Below are 19827 nucleotides of genomic sequence, written 5' to 3' on the forward strand. Positions count from 1 at the left end.
AACACAGAGGTCCTGATTCATTGAAGCATTTTATAATGGCGCAATCCATCGGAAAATGCTCCATGAATCAGGCCCAGAGTCTTCGAGGGCATTGAAAGTCTGATAATTTTAAGAAGGTGGAGAAGTCAGCGATTAGCGTGAATGTCACTTGTTTCATGGCCATGATGTTGCTGAGGCTCTGGATCCAGTGCTGGTATGTTGGAATAAGGCCTTTCTTCCATAATCTCGCTATCTATAGTTTTGCAGTATTCATGAGGGTATAGCATATTTTGCAAGCCCTGGCACTCATTTCTATGTTCCCCTGTCAATCTGGCCTATTAGAACCTACTTATGACACAGTCATGTCGTACTCCCCATAATGCCGTTAATTGAGCTCAGAATCTTTTTCTAGTAGAACTGTGGCCTGGGGCAGGGCCACCACATGAGGAGCATGTCGCCTTACCCCCGCCTTACTGTTTGCGTCACGAGTGATGATGATTTGTTATTTAACTACTTGCATTTGTTGAACTAATCCAGAGCAAGCTCCATGGCAGTGTGCTCTATGGCACCCTCTGTTATCTTTTTCATTTTTGTATACAACATACATCTTTTTTTTCCTTGCAAAGAGGTGCACCAAGCTTTTTTTTTCCTTAGAGGATTATTTTCTATCTGGTTGGTTGTCTGGAGGTTTACCTTACCCTAACATTTTAGCTCAGAGTACTGATGCCCACTCGGAACATCCACCCAAGCCATGTCCCCTGTGTGCATCTTCCGAACATAGACACACCCTTCCCAAGCTAGGAAATGTAAAGCATCAGCATACCCAGGCATTGCAGTATGAACCATTAGGAGTGGGTGGTTTCAGCCCATAATTATGCTTTTTCCAAATGACTTGCTGTAGGCAAAAGAAGCAAGAGGCAGAAAAAAGTGCAAATGAGTGATGGGGAACTTGGGAGCAATTTAGCATCAACAAGGGGAAGCTTGTTTTTGGCACCTCTGGGGCACTGTAGCATTTCCCTGTTACTGGGGTGGCATGCAGTGGTATAGTTGGAGCCAAATGTGTGTTTATAGTGGAGTGCACACTTGGAACACAAGGTGCAAGGGAGCCACATGGGGGTTGACATAAGGCGAGGTGGATGGAAGTGGGTAAAAGAGGTGTGTGCTTTAGGCCCAACAAGAGGATGGGATGGGTGTAGTTTGTATTGGTGCTCCACGGGTATTGGAAGCATGTTCCTGTATGAATAGGGGGTGCAGTGGCACAGTTATTGTTTCCAGACAATGGGTATCAAAAGATGTGTAGGGGCTCCAAATTAGCTTATTTAGGGTCTTTGCATAAACTTATATGACAAAAAAGGGCTTTGGTATTAGAGGGCATCATGTTAAGTTATTGTAAAAGAAGAAGCCAGAAGGAAGTTAAGAGACACACGTTGTGATGTTCAATATATGAATGTTCACAATTCTAATGTGTGGATCCATATCATGCATTTTTTTTCCAGTCCTGGACAGTTTGCCATTAAACACTTCTAGGGGCTTCTAATTATCTAAGATAAGGCACAGTGAGATCAACAAAATTCTCTCCAAAAGCAACATTTTTGATTAAATGGCGAAGCTGGGATTTGAGACAAGTCTGCAACTCAAGCCCTTAAGCACATATCTTTCCATCTTTAGTTGGAAGAAATGTTGTTTATGGCAAGTCTTTTGCAACTTTGGTTTGAAAACACCACTGGATTGTATTGAAAACATTGCGATTGTGTTTTGCTAACTAAAGGTCAATGTTGTTTTCGTAGCATTTTCATGATTGATTTTTTTGTTTATGTTACATATATTTTTTTCGTATTGTTCAGAACAGGAATATGCTTGTAATTCAGGAGCACCAGTGCAGTATTTCACTATGGTGTGATCAAAGAGAGACTATTTGACAGTATAGTCTTGAGGCAGCGAGAATATGTAATTTCAATGGACCTCAATTGTTACCAACATTACCACAAGACTTAAACCAGGGAGATCAACCTCCCCAGGATAGGAAGCTCTCTTCACACATTCTTGGAGAATCATTGTTGGTATACATGTATCAGCTGGTGCCTGAAGGGCCCCCGCGAGTGCAGGCTCCAGGGGTAGGGCCACGTCTATTTTAAGGAAATCATACAGTGAAAACAGACACAAGTGATCACAATTCAAGGGTGTTTCTCAAACTGTATGTAGGTTGTAAAAATGCCTAATCTAAACCTAAATCTAAGAGGGGAGCAAGCATTTGCCATCAAATGAAAATAAGGCAGTCCTAGTGGCATCGTGTCAAAAATAAAAAGGGCCTGTACTAAGAAATGTATTGCCAAACCTTTCAACTAATACAAAAATGGTGTGGGATAGTTCTCAGGAAAAGAAGGAAGTGTTCGTAAATAATATGTGTTAAGACGGATTTCTGAACTCTGTCCTGGTGGCGCAGAAGTTCAGGTGGCCAACCTAATTACTTGGAACAGGGTAACCTCTGGACGAGCCAGACCAATCAAGGTAGCGATCGCGGCGGTCAAGACTAGGTCTCAAGAGGGGTGAGGGTGACTGAAAGCCCGCAATGAGCACACAAAGCAAGATCACTTACAAACTACTCCAAACAGGTGTTATATAAAAAATATATACACATTTATTTTAAGGCCTTTAAAACAATGACCGTAGCGAGAAAATCACAATATAACGATAGTAAACCAACACATACCATATCAACACAATATATATACAAATACGACAGTCGCAAGCGTTATATGCACGAAATGTGTAGTCCACCTGCAAGGGAAGGAAAACAGGCAGTGCGATACAATGCTTTAGACTCAGTTCGTCTTCAGAGGCACCTAACTAGATGGAAGTCCGAGCCCTGCGAAGAGTGGAGCCTTGTGCTCAAAAGTACCTGCACACGCTGGTGCCAACGGGCAAAAGGAGAGTCTCTTCTAAGGAAATTAGGCAGTTCAGTTCAGTGCACAAATGAAGGAGAACAAGTTCCGCGACTCAAGCGCAGCCTCCACAGTGGGCAGAAGCAGAGCGCGAGTATGGCAAAAGGGTGCTGTTTTACACAGCGGGGAAAAGCAATGGGCTCCTGCAGGAGGGCGACCAGATCCTAGCTAAACTACTCACCGGTTCCCGATGCAAGCAGACCCAGGCTTCTCCGCGTCAGTTTCAGCAGCTGGCAGGTTCGGAAGAGCAGGGAACGCCTCGTCGTCGTGTTGAGTAAAAAGACGTCCCAATCGAAGAAACCTTCACAGTTTTGTCACCACAGCAGGGCAATGGAGCGGCCGTGTGTATCTGAGCCAAATGTACACTACTCACTTTCGACCTGGGAACGCCAAGTGTACAAAGCGTGTGAGAGTGACAAGGACTCGAAATACTACACAACCTGGCGGCGGTTACAGAGCAAGACTCCCGTGTAAGCTGGTCAGTCAGCTGGATGGCCCAGAGACGCTTCCGAAGGCTTACTGGCAGGAGATGGTGAAGATGCCGAGAATAGCTGTTCCCGCTATTCCAAAGGGTCGAAGTACCAGCACAGGCCTTCTGGTTCGATCAAAGGTGAAAGGGGTTTCACAAGGCGACAGCAGTGCAGAGGAGAAGTCCTTCAGCGGGTCACCAGCGATTCCTCGGTCCAGCCTCTTGGTTGCAGGATACTTGGCTCCTGTATTCCTTCGTTCGTGAGAACTCAGGAGATCGACATGGTAGTGGTGTTTCCAGCCCCCTCTTATCCACGGTTCCCTTCGCGCCAAAACGGAGGGGACCCAATGGGAGATCCGCTCATCAACACTCACACCATTTGTGGACCAATCACGGACCACGGTGGTCCCAGGCATTCACACCACCCTAGACTCTCTGGCACCCAGAATGTGTATTGGGACCAGACCTCCCAGCCCACATCCTGGAGGCACACAAAATACATGTAGAAGCCCGCGAAAGCATCCGTGTTTCGCGGGAAAGTACATGCCCAAATAAGGAAGGCCCCGGGTCGGCTCGACCTGGGGAAGGTGAAGGGAGCAAGACGGTCAGCGGACAGGACAAAGGAGCCTCGTGGTCTGGCCATTTTGGGAGCCAGGCCACCATTTTGGGTTAAGCGCGAGAAACGCGCTTAGAACACCAAAAGGAGCTCAAAATACAAAGAAACGATCTCTGCCACCATTCCCGTCCCTGAATCACTTGCACCGATCAGATACAATCCTAAACGAGTATCTAGGGCCCGTAGAAGGCTAGAGACCCAAGAGAGCTGTAACTTAGCTTACAGTGCCCTCTTGTGTCATGTTGCGCGAAAGCCGCAACATGATAAAAGAAACTACGGGAAACAGCGTTCCCCTGTACTGACTGTCTTAAGGGCATGTCAGTTTCCCCGTAAGAAGGAGCGAAAGCCCAGAGGAGTGCGGCAGGAGGCTGCACTTCTCTGGCAAAGTCAAGAACAAGGTGAAAAACAACAGCAAAAAGTTTAGGGGTTGCCACATGAAAGGAAAATTACCTACAATTACGGAATCTTTCCTAACACTCGCCCCTCCCAGACTATGGACAGGGGGAACTAATCCACCCCTGGATGAGTCTCTTGTTCAGGTCGGTTAAACATTCTGGACAACCCATCAGCATTGCTCTGTTGGACACCTGGCCTATGCTCAATAGTGAAGTCGAAGCCTTGTAGACTTATGGACCACCTAAGCAACTTTGGATTCTCCCCCTTCATGTTCATTAGCCACTTTAAGGGCTTATGGTCAGTTTGCACAGTGAAGTGGGTCCCATAGAGGTAGGGCCTCAGCTTCCTTAGGGCCCACACAACAGAGAAACATTCTTTCTCTACCGTGGACCATCTGAGCTCTCTGTCCTTAAGCTGGCGACTAATAAAACCGATAGGGTGTTCCTTACCCTTCTCATCTACTTGTGATAGTAAAGCTCCTATCCCAGTGTCAGAGGCGTCCGTCTGCACGATAAAAGGTCTTTGATAATCAGGGGCCCTGAGGACAGGGGCCTGGCACAAGGAGTCTTTTAAGCCATTGAAGGCCTTCTCACACTCGTCGGTCCAAGTTACCTTCTTGGGTTTCTTCGGAGTTGTGAGGGCAGTCAGAGGAGCAGCTATGGTGCCATAGTCTGCCACAAAATTGCGGTAATACCCCGTGAGTCCTAAGAAGGTTCTCACTTGGGTTTGCGTAGTGGGGGTAGGCCAGTCTTGTACTGCTTGTACTTTACTGGGTAGAGGCTGTATCCTCTTTCCACCTACTTCATGTCCAAGGTAAACCACTGAGCCTTGTCCAATCTGGCATTTACTAGCCTTTATGGTCAGGTGTGCTTTCTGAAGAGCCTGGAGCACAATCCCGAGGTGTTTCACATGGTCTTCCCAGGTGGCACTGAAAACTGCTATATCGTCCAGATATGCAAGACAGAATTCGTCCAACCCATTCAACACATGATTCACAAGCCTCTGGAAAGTGGCAGGTGCATTCTAGAACCCGAACGGCATTACCCGGAATTGGTAAAGGCCGTCTGGAGTAGAAAATGCTGTCTTCTCCTTGGCATGTTCTTCTAAAGCTATTTGCCAATAGCCAGCAGTGAGGTCAAACGTGCTGAGGTACTTGGAGGCACCCAAAGTATCCACCGGCTCATCTGTTCGAGGCAAGGGGTGTGCATCTGTCTTGGTGACAGCATTCAGAGCCCTGTAATCCACGCAGAACCTCAATTCAGAAGTGCCTGCCTTTGGAACCAAAACCACAGGGCTGGACCACGGACTACTAGAGGGTTCAATCACCCCAAGGTCTAACATCTTGTTGACCTCGGTCTTAATATAAGACCGTATTTTGTCTGACATCCTGTATCCCCTACTTTTGGTAGGTACACTGTCTCCTGTGTCAATGTTATGTTTGCACCAAGGTGTCAAACCAGGCGACTGTGAAAACAGGGGGGAAAACTGCCTAAGCAAACTTTTCACCTCAGCCTGCTGATCAGAAGTCAGGTGAGGGGCCACTCGGACACCCTCAAAGGAGCTATCTGAAGGACCGCTTTGGAACAGGTCAGGGAGAGGTTCAGACTCCTCTTCCTCAACGTCTGAAGCCAGTAGCAGTGCTGCGATTTCGACTCTTGGGACAAAAGCCTTCAGCCTATTCACGTGAAACACTTTTGGAGCCTGTCCAGGCCTTCCAAGGTCCACTAAATAGTTAACCTCACCCAGGGGCTCAACCACTGTGTAAGGGCCTGACCATTTGTCCTGTAAAGCTCGAGGCCTTATGGGATTCATGATCAGGACTTGCTGACCAGGTGTAAAGTTGATGAGGGAAGCTTTCTGGTCGTACCAATGTTTCACCAGCGCTTGTCCTGCCTTCAATTTCTCACTAGCCAAGCCCATCAGAAGTACCATCCGTTTTCTGAGCCCTAGCACATAATCAACTACGTTGGTAGTAACAGGGGGAGTGGGCATCTCCCATCCCTCTTTGACGATGGCTAAGGGTCCCCGTACGGGATGACCGAACAGAAGTTCGAAGGGGCTGAAGCCAACACCCTCCTGTGGTACCTCTCGGTAGGCAAACAGTAAGCATGGTAAAAGAAGATCCCATTTTCTTCTCTGAGGCTCCTCCAGAGCCCCAATCATGCTCTTTAACGTTCTTTTGAAACGTTCCACCAGACCATTGGTCTGGGGGTGGTATGCAGAAGAGAACTTGTAGGTGACCCCACATTCTTTCCACATAGCCTGCATATACTTCGACATAAAGTTGCTGCACCGATCCGACACAACTTCTTTAGGGAAGCCAACCCTAGTAAATATGCCGAGTAAAGCTTTTGCAACTGACTTGGCAGTTACAGTTTTCGATGGGATGGCCTCAGGATACCTGGTTGCATGGTCGACCAGCACCAGGATAAACCTATTGCCCGAGGATGTTTGCGGGTCAAGGGGACCAAAGATGTCGATCCCTACCCTTTCAAATGGTACCCCCACAACTGGGAGCGGTACCAACGGAGCTTGGATTGTCGCGCCAACCTTACCAGACAACTGGCAGGAGGTACAACTCCTGCAGTGACTTTCTACTTGCACCCCCATCTTGGGCCAGTAGAAGTGCATGGATAACCTTTGCTTGGTCCTCTTCATACCAAGGTGACCAGCAAGGGGAACTTCATGCGCCAACTGCAGGAGGAAGGGCCTAACAGCAAGGGGAACCACCAACCTCCTATGGTCTCCTTCTGTAGACTCTGTGGACTCACTATACAGGAGTCCACCTTCCCAATAAATCCTATGCGTCCCAGGAGGTTCACCCTCAAGCTGGGAGCAGGCCTGTCTCCTTAGGCCTTCCAGAGATGGGCACTCACGTTGGCCTTTACTGAATTCGTCCCTATCAGGACCTCCTTCAACTAACAAGTCTTTTAGTTCAGGATGATCGTTGGGGTCGAATACTTCAGGCATCGCCACCTCCTCGTCAGGCCCAGGCGATTGACCAACTTCCTCCACCGCAGTGGTAGGCGAGCTCGGGGGAATATTCTCTTTCCCTCGTCGTGACTTGTCGACTCCTTTCGCCTTGGGTTTCCCCTTCGGCTGGGGCGGTGTATTGGACTTGGCCAATGCTGCCCGTGCTTGAGACCGTGTGTAGGGTCTTTCGGCAGTGTCTCCTACGAGCCCTAAAGCTCTGAGATCATTACCTAACAAGACCTTTCCCGGGACGTTTCTCTGAATGCTCACTGGAATCCTGACTGCTGTACCATTTAAAGTAAGATTTACAGGTATTACTGGAAACATACGGAGGGGGACGTCAGCCAACTAAGTGGGCATCAGAGTAGCTCTGGCAACTTCCTCTGAGTCTACCAAGGTAGAATCCACTACAGTGCGTCTGCACCCACTATCCCTAACAGCTGGAGTATCTACTCCATTGATCCGCACACTGGCCCTCATTACAACTCAGGCGTTAAGGGTTAACGCCACCGTTAACCCTTAACGCCTGATTCCCACCTTAACGCCTGCTTTTTGCAGGCGTTAAGTTCCATGGTGCTAAGGCACCTTGGTGCTAATTACGGCACCGTAATTTACGGTGCCGTAATTAGCGCCTTCCCCACTCCCATTATGCCCTATGGGGCAAAAATGGGAATGGGGAAGGGAAAATGGGAAATGGGGATTTACCGCCCCACTCACCTTGTAATGGGGCGGTAAATCTGCCATCCACCATGGTGGTAAAGTTGGTGCACTTAGCACCTCAGTTGTAATGAGGGCCACTGTCTTTAAAGTAGTGCTTGGTATTATCCGGAATCCTAGCATAAGCCTCTGCGACTTTAGGCTCCCAGGAACCCAGGGACACTAAAACTACCTCAGCCTCTATCCCGCTGGGAAATGAGTCTGAGAAGAAGGATGCTCCTGTAATCTCTTCTTCCTCGTAGGAGGAGAAGGCCAGATTAGCGGAGTGGACCCCCAAAGGTCTAACCTTACAACGGGGATCCCCCTTCACGTGGTCAGTTGCTCCACAAGCAAAACAAGATCCATTGGGTCTGTTTACATAGGGAGGCTTATTGTAACCAGAGTTTTGTTTCGGAGGCTGACCTCCACTACCCTGTGAGTTCTCTTGTGTCCTACCCTTATTTTTCTTTTTGTGGCCCTTATGGGAAGAAGATTTAGCAGATTCTCCACCCTCCATATCTTTGGACTTTTTCCCTTCCTCCTGCTTACCAGGATGAGTTTTGTCCTTATGGGACACTCGATGTGACACCCATAAGTCTGCTGCAATGGCCAGCTTCTTAGGATCTATCTCCTTCGAATCGGCCAAATGCTGCTTAAGCTCCGGGGAAGAAGAAGCAAAAATGTGTTCCAGCATGACGAGATTTATCATGCCTTCGAAGGTAGAAACCTTATAACCTTCGACCCAGCCAGTTAAGTTTTTCAAGGATTCAGTGACATAAGATACCCAAGTACCACCTTCCTTTTTCTTATACTCTCTGAAACGTTTCAAATATTGGGCCGGAGTCTTCCCAAACTTTAAAATGAGAGTTTGCTTTAACATTGCGAAATCAGCTCGCTCAGCCTTCGACATTTCCATAATGGCACTACAGCCAGAATGGGGCAGTCTGCTGAGTAACCAGGCAATCTTATCAGCATTGTCAACTTGTTGAACTTCGCATGCATACTCAAACGCATTCAGCCAGTCCATAATGTCATTCCTTTCTTCATACACACTGAGCAGATCTTTCGGAAACCGTGGATGAGAGGAGGCCCCAGACCCATGTCCAGTACCCTTGGACCCATTTGCAAACTGAAGCTTGGCCAGTTCCAACTGGTGATCCCTCTCTTTCTATTTTTCTGCCTGTTCGATTTTTAGTTTGGCTATGCTGAATTCAAGCTCCTGCTGCCTAAACCGCAGCTCTTGCTTCTTGAATTCAAGCATAGCCTCCCTATCAGCACTGGCAGAGGAAACATTAGACATCTCGTCCTCCCTGTCCTCGTGGTCGCGATGGATCAGTGCGGCGGCAGAACCGTCGGTTCTACCAGTGAGAGCAGCCCCACCACCTTCCGCACTGTCCTCAGAAGTGATAGCGTCAAGCTGCGCTTCTTTCCACGCCACGATTCTTTGGATCATTTCCAATTTCGTGCCTTGAGAGGAAACACCTCTCTCCGCACACATCTTTTTCAATGTTTCTGATTTGGAAGCATTTAAAGTTAACAAGGTATTTGTTTCCATACTGTTAGATAGGACTATTGCCTTTTTAAAGTTATACTACAACAATTCACTACGTGTCCTGGTTGGAATAACCTGAAATGCCTTAGTTCATGCGCAACACTGGATACCTTCAGTCGTATCCCACCGCTGACACCAATTTGTTAAGACGGATTTCTGAACTCTGTCCTGGTGGCGCAGAAGTTCAGAATGCCAACCTAATTACTTGGAACAGGGTAACCTCTGGACGAGCCAGACCAATCAAGGTAGCGATCGCGGCGGTCAAGACTAGGTCTCAAGAGGGGTGAGGGTGACTGAAAGCCCGCAATGAGCACACAAAGCAAGATCACTTACAAACTACTCCAAACAGGTGATATATAAAAAATATATACACATTTATTTTAAGGCCTTTTAAACAATGACCGTAGCGAGAAAATCACAATATAACGATAGTAAACCAACACATACCATATCAACACAATATATATATACAAATACGACAGTCGCAAGCGTTATATGCACGAAATGTGTAGTCCACCTGCAAGGGAAGGAAAACAGGCAGTGCGATACAATGCTTTAGACTCAGTTCGTCTTCAGAGGCACCTAACTAGATGGAAGTCCGAGCCCTGCGAAGAGTGGAGCCTTGTGCTCAAAAGTACCTGCACACGCTGGTGCCAATGGGCAAAAGGAGAGTCTCTTCTAAGGAAATCAGGCAGTTCAGTTCAGTGCACAAATGAAGGAGAACAAGTTCCGCGACTCAAGCGCAGCCTCCACAGTGGGCAGAAGCAGAGCGCGAGTACGGCAAAAGGGTGCTGTTTTACACAGCGGGGAAAAGCAATGGGCTCCTGCAGGAGGGCGACCAGATCCTAGCTAAACTACTCACCGGTCCCCGATGCAAGCAGACCCAGGCTTCTCCGCGTCAGTTTGAGCAGCTGGCAGGTTCAGAAGAGCAGGGAACGCCTCGTCGTCGTGTTGAGTAAAAAGACGTCCCAATTGAAGAAACCTGCACAGTTTTGTCACCACAGCAGGGCAATGGAGCGGCCGTGTGTATCTGAGCCAAATGTACACTACTCACTTCCGACCTGGGAACGCCAAGTGTACGAAGCGTGTGAGAGTGACAAGGACTCGAAATACTACACAACCTGGCGGCGGTTACAGAGCAAGACTCCCGTGTAAGCTGGTCAGTCAGCTGGATGGCCCAGAGACGCTTCCGAAGGCTTACTGGTAGGAGATGGTGAAGATGCCGAGAATAGCTGTTCCCGCTATTCCAAAGGGTCGAAGTACCAGTACAGGCCTTCTGGTTCGATCAAAGGTGAAAGGGGTTTCACAAGGCGACAGCAGTGCAGAGGAGAAGTCCTTCAGCGGGTCACCAGCGATTCCTCGGTCCAGCCTCTTGGTTGCAGGATACTTGGCTCCTGTATTCCTTCGTTCGTGAGAACTCAGGAGATCGACATGGTAGTGGTGTTTCCAGCCCCCTCTTATCCACGGTTCCCTTCGCGCCAAAACGGAGGGGACCCAATGGGAGATCCGCTCATCAACACTCACACCATTCGTGGACCAATCACGGACCACGGTGGTCCCAGGCATTCACACCACCCTAGACTCTCTGGCACCCAGAATGTGTATTGGGACCAGACATCCCAGCCCACATCCTGGAGGCACACAAAAGACATGTAGAAGCCCGCGAAAGCATCCGTGTTTCGCGGGAAAGTACATGCCCAAATAAGGAAGGCCCCGTGTCGGCTCGACCTGGGGAAGGTGAAGGGAGCAAGACGGTCAGCGGACAGGACAAAGGAGCCTCGTGGTCTGGCCATTTTGGGAGCCAGGCCACCATTTTGGGTTAAGCGCGAGAAACCCGCTTAGAACGCCAAAAGGAGCTCAAAATACAAAGAAACGATCGCTGCCACCATTCCCGTCCCTGAATCACTTGCACCGATCAGATACAATCCTAAACGAGTATCTAGGGCCCGTAGAAGGCTAGAGACCCAAGAGAGCTGTAACTTAGCTTACAGTGCCCTCTTGTGTCATGTTGCACGAAAGCCGCAACATGATAAAAGAAACTACGGGAAACAGCGTTCCCCGGTACTGACTGTCTTAAGGGCATGTCAGTTTCTCCGTAAGAAGGAGCGAAAGCCCAGAGGAGTGCGGCAGGAGGCTGCACTTCTCTGGCAAAGTCAAGAACAAGGTGAAAAACAACAGCAAAACATTTAGGGGTTGCCACATGAAAGGAAAATTACCTACAATTACGGAATCTTTCCTAACAATATGTCAGGATGTGGTAGCCTGGACCTTCCTTGCCCACATTTTAAGCACGGGGTAAGGTGGGATCTTGGAGCACAGCACACACTCCAGCTTCTCCAGCACAAGTCGACAGTTCTGTTCCAGTTTATCAGGAGTCTCAATGACAAAGTCTCGTCTCTCTTGAATGGCTGTTGCCTTCAAGGGCCTGAAATATTCAAACAATAAAAAAAGTTTCTTCAACAAATGAAAGGTTGTTTCCTGGTTTTACTTAAGGTGAGGGCTCTTCACCCCTGGGTCCCCCACTTCTGGGCACTGACCTCTGTTCCCCATAGTGTTGGTTGATTGCTCTTCACCTCTTGGATCTCCCTCTTCCGGGCTTGAATTCTAAAACCTTTCCTTTCAATATCAAGGCCTTCAGTGGATGGTTTTCTGGTCCTGAGGGCCTGATAGGTTTACCATACTAAAAACTAACAAGCACAAAGTTCTGTTTTACGAATTTCATGGGTGATGGCTTCACCCTTGGGTCCCCCTCTTCTGGACGCATACCCTTTCTCTACGTTCTGCCTCCCTCCACCGGGTACACTCCGGCTTTTCTTAGGTGATGGATTCACCCATGGATCTCCCTCGCTCGGTGTCAGACACTTCTCAAATGTCAATGGGCCTCATTACACGTTAGGTGGTAAGGGTTTACCGGTTAGGGCACCGGTACCGGTAAACCCTTTCCGCCTTACTACGAGTTCCCTTTGCGGGACCCGACCTTAACGGCTGGTTTTACCAGCCGTTAAAGTAGGGTGCTGCAAAGGGACCTTGGAGCTAATTATGGTACCGCAATTTGCGGTACCCTAATTAGCACCTTCCCCATTCCCACTATGCCCTATGGGGGAAAAAATGGGAATGGGGAAGTGCCTTGGTGAATGGGGAATTACCGCCACCGCTCACCTTGGAGTAGGGCGGTAGTTCCGCCATTCACCAATGCGGACACGGTAAAATACCGGCGGCAACCATGGCGCTAATAGCGCCATGGTTACCGCCTACCGTGTAATGAGGCCCAATGTCTTTTTGAACAGTTCATCATGGACATCCCTCGGCCGGATTCACATTTGCCGACACACTGTTTCTTGGGACTTTAGACTTGCTGCCTTCTCCTCAGCATCCCTCAGTTGGGTTCACTCTTGCCAACTTCACATTCATAACTGTTTGCAGGATTGCTTTCTCAAGTTTGTAGGTCATAGGCTTTCGACTGCACAGTGATTTTGCTTGACCTCCTGTATGACCACTTTGACCTAATTTGGCGGCTCTCCTACGACCTTCTGGTTTCTGTAGTTTTACTCCGATGGGAATCAACCAGAGTTTCTTGGAGCAGCATCCACATGGTGCCGGTCCCCCTCTGCAGCGGTCTCCCCATTACACGTTTTCAGTTCTTTGAATTTTCTCACTATGCCTCTTTGCCACTTTCATTTACCAAAGCCAGGTTTTTATCAGCTCTCCCCTCGACACACCGGCTCTGATGAACCGCTTGGCTTCCCTCTTTACTGGAGTCAAGGCCGGTACCATGGTAGCAGGAGTTTCCCTCACTCCTGCTTATCAGCGTCAACATGCTCCATGTACCGTTTACATCTGTTGCAGCACACTTGTACTATTGTCCTAGGTTTTACAATCCCTCTGCTGAGGTTTCGCAGGCCTGGGTCAGAAAGGGTAAGGTCGTTTCTCACCTTGTCAATCTCTCGATAATCGCCACCTTTCTCTTCCTCTTGAACTACCGGACCTGAATAACTGTCTCATTGTGCGGTCTGCCTTGCTTGTACTGTGCTCTCTTGCTCCACCTTTTATCCTTGTGGAGGAAGTAAAAGGGCCGTCAGGTGTGTGTGATTCTGATCAATTGAATGTCTTTGCCTGACCCTTGTATTGGGACTTGTCCGGTAAATGGCTCTGGTGTTAGTCCATTCTATGGTGCGGTGTGAAGGTTTTTGTGTCGGAAAAGGGGGAGGCAGTAGTTTTAAATGTCCTACGTGGTAGGATGGGGAAAAGGTGCTGAAAGAAAGGGGATACTACGTCTCACCCATCGGTGTCCCACTCCCACTCCCTGAGGTCCCCCCCATCCAGGTTATCCTCCCTCACTGGTCCACTCCCAGGTACTGGATCCAATAGCAATGGCCGTGTCCTGGCCACGTGGATGGCAGACCCCCGGGTCCTAGCCAGGGAGTCACCTTCAGGTTTCCCACACTATTCATGGGAGTAAAAATTCAGTGAGTGTACAGAGCATAGGAGGTGGCAAGAGGGAGTGCCCTTCAGGAGCAATAAGGAGTAAAATAGGTGGAAGAAGATTGTTTCCCCAACCTAGAGCCACATTTTGCATCTGTCATCATGGAGAAGGTGGGGGAAGGCAGTGGCAGAAGCAGCTTTTGGAGTCCCGTGAGGGGAGCATGATATCTTGATATGGCAACTCCATTTCAGTGGTGACAGGTGATTTGTTTAATTACAGGGGTTTATCATTTCCCTAAAAATAGCACAAGTGACCACGCATAGGTGACACAGCCCAAACCAAGGTAAGAAGATTAGGGGATGCTTCCTCCCCACCAAAGAAATGGTGCAATTTATAACTGTGTTTTTCAATTAAATATATAAGACACCATACAATTTACAACGAGTGCTGTAGTTTAACACAAGAACAAATCCAATAGACCGATGTCTGGTCACCAACACAACACAGAAAGTGTTTACCATCTTTTTGTAATGCCTGGACCCACTATATATTGCCACTCTGAAACCTTTTTAAGATGGTACCCACAATATATGCAATCACTGCCACTGTAAAAAACATGTGAGCAATGTTGGTAACTATTATATTGGCCAGCATTACCCTGAAACAAACCTGTCCATGCTGTCTGTGCCCAAACTACCACTGTATAGAAAACGTTCATCATGCCTGTGTGCACAATGTATATATGAGCATGATCCTGTAAAACTCTTTTTTGTGTGTTGTGTGTACCCAAATATCTTCCATAATTGCCACTGTAAAACACTTTCCTGATTATGCCCACAATAGGTGCCAGCATGCTACTGTAAAAAATATTCATTGTGTCTGGGTCCACAATTTATGCCAGTATTGCCCTGTAAATAACACATATTCATGTTGCCTTTGACACATGTTATGTAATGTTACAGGGATGTTATGATGTGCCAAATCACCACTGTAGTGGTTTCAGTGCTCCTTATGTGTCTGGAAGTAGGCATACTGTGCCCGCACCTGGGTTACCCAAACACTGTTCTGCAGAGGAAAAGGTGAGGGAGAGGATTAAAGGATGGGAAAAAAGGTGAAAAGCCACAGACATAAAAATGGGGTGATGATAAAGATTAAAGGGAAATGTGTTATGATAGATTTGTGTATGTTTCTCCGTTAAGGTGGGCCATAGATTCTTATTGTAGAAAGGATGGTATGCACTAAGCCTGTAAAAAAAAAAAAAAATTGAATTCAGTTTATGAATAACACATCCAAATGAATAATTCAGTACTCAACAGTTCATTCAAATTCCCCCACCCCTCAATCGAGAAGCGAGTTTAGTTATTCGTAGCAGTTCTAGGTTCCAGTAGTGTCTTTATTCTTTTTAACTAAAACCCTTAAACCTAGTTGTAGTTGCAGTCTTGGGTAGATTAATAGGTTAAACACAGAGGTCCTGATTCATTGAAGCATTTTATAATGGCGCAATCCATCGGAAAATGCTCCATGAATCAGGCCCAGAGTCTTCGAGGGCATTGAAAGTCTGATAATTTTAAGAAGGTGGAGAAGTCAGCGTTTAGCGTGAATGTCACTTGTTTCATGGCCATGATGTTGCTGAGGCTCTGGATCCAGTGCTGGTATGTTGGAATAAGGCCTTTCTTCCATAATCTCGCTATCTATAGTTTTGCAGTATTCATGAGGGTATAGCATATTTTGCAAGCCCTGGCACTCATTTCTATGTTCCCCTGTCAATCTGGCCTATTAGAACCTACTTATGACACAGTCATGTCGTACTCCCCATAATGCCGTTAATTGAGCTCAGAATCTTTTTCTAGTAGAACTGTGGCCTGGGGCAGGGCCACCACATGAGGAGCATGTCGCCTTACCCCCGCCTTACTGTTTGCGTCACGAGTGATGATGATTTGTTATTTAACTACTTGCATTTGTTGAACTAATCCAGAGCAAGCTCCATGGCAGTGTGCTCTATGGCACCCTCTGTTATCTTTTTCATTTTTGTATACAACATACATCTTTTTTTTCCTTGCAAAGAGGTGCACCAAGCTTTTTTTTTCCTTAGAGGATTATTTTCTATCTGGTTGGTTGTCTGGAGGTTTACCTTACCCTAACATTTTAGCTCAGAGTACTGATGCCCACTCGGAACATCCACCCAAGCCATGTCCCCTGTGTGCATCTTCCGAACATAGACACACCCTTCCCAAGCTAGGAAATGTAAAGCATCAGCATACCCAGGCATTGCAGTATGAACCATTAGGAGTGGGTGGTTTCAGCCCATAATTATGCTTTTTCCAAATGACTTGCTGTAGGCAAAAGAAGCAAGAGGCAGAAAAAAGTGCAAATGAGTGATGGGGAACTTGGGAGCAATTTAGCATCAACAAGGGGAAGCTTGTTTTTGGCACCTCTGGGGCACTGTAGCATTTCCCTGTTACTGGGGTGTCATGCAGTGGTATAGTTGGAGCCAAATGTGTGTTTATAGTGGAGTGCACACTTGGAACACAAGGTGCAAGGGAGCCACATGGGGGTTGACATAAGGCGAGGTGGATGGAAGTGGGTAAAAGAGGTGTGTGCTTTAGGCCCAACAAGAGGATGGGATGGGTGTAGTTTGTATTGGTGCTCCACGGGTATTGGAAGCATGTTCCTGTATGAATAGGGGGTGCAGTGGCACAGTTATTGTTTCCAGACAATGGGTATCAAAAGATGTGTAGGGGCTCCAAATTAGCTTATTTAGGGTCTTTGCATAAACTTATATGACAAAAAAGGGCTTTGGTATTAGAGGGCATCATGTTAAGTTATTGTAAAAGAAGAAGCCAGAAGGAAGTTAAGAGACACACGTTGTGATGTTCAATATATGAATGTTCACAATTCTAATGTGTGGATCCATATCATGCATTTTTTTTTCCAGTCCTGGACAGTTTGCCATTAAACACTTCTAGGGGCTTCTAATTATCTAAGATAAGGCACAGTGAGATCAACAAAATTCTGTCCAAAAGCAACATTTTTGATTAAATGGCGAAGCTGGGATTTGAGACAAGTCTGCAACTCAAGCCCTTGAGCACATATCTTTCCAGCTTTAGTTGGAAGAAATGTTGTTTATGGCAAGTCTTTTTCAACTTTGGTTTGAAAACACCACTGGATTGTATTGAAAACATTACGATTGTGTTTTGCTAACTAAAGGTCAATGTTGTTTTCGTAGCATTTTCATGATTGATTTTTTTGTTTATGTTACATATATTTTTTTCGTATTGTTCAGAACAGGATTTGCTTATGGCGCAATCAAATCAGAGCCTATTTGGAAATAAAGTTTGATGCAGCGAGAATATGAAATTTCACTGGACTTCAAATGTAACCAAAATTAGCACACGGAATAAACCAGGGAAATCAACCTCTCCAGGACAGGTACCTCTTTTCACAAATTCCTGGAGAAGCTTTATTGTTATTACCATGTCAGCTGGTGCCTGCAGGGACACCATGAGTGCTGGTTCCAGTATTATGGCAGACTGTCAATGAGTAGGGCCAGGTCTAGGCATGGGGGTGCAAATTTGGTTAGTGTACAGGGCTTAGGAGATGGCAAGAGGGAGTTTACTTCAGGACCAAAAAGGAGCAAAAAGGATGGAAGAGGATTGTTTCCGCAACCTAGAGCCACATTTTGCATCTGCCATTGTTAAGAAGGTGGGGAAGGCAATGGCAGAAGCAGCTTTCATGGTCTCGTGTAGGGGGCTTGATATCTTGAAGTGGCATTAAAGGGGGTCATTATTTCCCTAAAATTAGCACAAGCGACGAAGCATAGGTGATGCAGCGCAAACCAAGGTAGGAGGATTAGAGAATGCTTCCCCCAATGAAGGAATTTAAGATTTTTACAAAAGATAGTGGGCCTCATTAGGACCCTGGCGGAATGGGTTTAACGGCGCGGGTAATGGTGGCGGTGCCGATAAACCCATTGCGCCCTATCACGAGGTTCCCTGGCGGGACCCACTCTGGATGTCTGGTCAGACCAGACATCCTTTCCGTGTGCCGGAAGGGGACCAGGGAGCAAACAACGGGCCAGTTATTAACGGGCCCGTTGTTAGCTCCCTCCCCATTCCCATTGAGCCCTATGGCGGCTCAAATGGGAATGGGGATGGGTAAATTGAATGAGGAATTACCGGGTCCTCCAAGGTTGGAATGGCCCGGTAATTCCTCATTCAAGGAACCCGGACTCGAGTTTGGATGCAGCCATGCTGCAAATAGCGGCATGGCTACCTCCAAACTCGTAATGAGGCCCCGTGTGTTGAAATGGTGCAATGTACAACTGTTTTTATCAATGAAATAGATAACAAGACATACAATTTACAACGGGTGCGTTAACACAATAACACTTCCAATAGAAGATTGTCTGGTCAACAACACCAGTATTTACAATCTTTTTCGTAATGCCCGGCATTATGCTGGACCCACTATATATTGCCACTGTGAAAAAATGTTATGATGGCACCAACAATATATGCTATCACTGCTGCTGTTAAAACATGTGAGCAATGTTGATAACCATTATATTGGCCAGCATTGCCTTGAAAATAATGTGTCCATGCTGCCTGCACCCACTATATATGCCAACACTACTACTGTAAAGCAAAGGTGTCCATGCCTGTGTGCACAATGTATACATGATCATGGTCCTGTAAAACTCTTTTTCTTACTGTGTGTACCCAAATATCTTCCTTTATTGCCAATGTAAAACACTTTCCTGATTGTGCTTACAATAGGTGCCAGTATGCTACTGTAAAGAACACCCATCGTGTCTGGGTCCACACTGTACGCCACTATGGCCCTGTAAATAATACATATTCATGTTGCCTTTGAAGCGTATGTTGTGTTACAGGGATTTTATGCTGTGCCAAATCACCACTTTAGTCGTTTCAGTGCGCCTTGTCTGTCTGGAAGTTGACATATTGTGCCCCCACTTGGGGTACCCAAAGCTTGGTCTGCAGAGGAAAATGTGTAGGGAGAGGATAAGAAGATGAAAAAACAGGTGAAATGTCACATAAAAATGAGGCGATAATAAAGTGTAAACGGAAATGTTTTCTGATGGCTTGGTTTATGTTGCTCCATTAAGGTGGACCATTGATTCTTATTGTAGAAAGGATGATATGTTCTAAGCCTGTTTTAAAAAATAATCTTTGTATTTAGTTTATCAATAACACATCAAAATGAATAAATCAGTACCCAACAGTTCATTTAACTTCCCCCTCCCCTCAATTGAGAAGCACATTTAGTTAGTTTACAGCAGTTCTAGGTTCCAGTAGTGTCACTATTTGTTTTAACAAAAATCCTTAAACCTCACGTAGTTGCAGTACTTGGGTAGATGAATAGATTCAAACCACAGAATCTTTGGGGGAATTGAAGGTCTGACATCAAAAGTGCAATAATAGGAGACCATCATTTTAAGAGGGTGGAGTAGTCCGTATTTAGCATGAATATCATTTGTTTCATGGCCATGATGTTCCTGAGACTCTGGATCCAGTGCATGAGTGTTGGGAGATATTTCTGTTCTGGATTAGTTACAGAGGGCAGAGAGTAGAGACAGGTAGGTATAGAAAGAGGCAGTTACAATAGTCCAACCTAGAAAGAACCATAGCTTGGGAGACAGGGAGCTTCTGTGGGAAGGAGAGGAAAGGCAGAGTTCCTCGAGGTGCAGTAGGGAGTTTTACTTTTTAGAGACCTCAGAGATGTGGGCAGCAAATGAAAGTGTGGAGACAAAGATGACTCTGA

Source organism: Ambystoma mexicanum, chromosome 5p (genome assembly GCF_040938575.1).
Source record: "Ambystoma mexicanum isolate Mex_15411 chromosome 5p, UKY_AmexF1_1, whole genome shotgun sequence".
Taxonomy (NCBI): Eukaryota; Metazoa; Chordata; class Amphibia; order Caudata; family Ambystomatidae; genus Ambystoma; species Ambystoma mexicanum.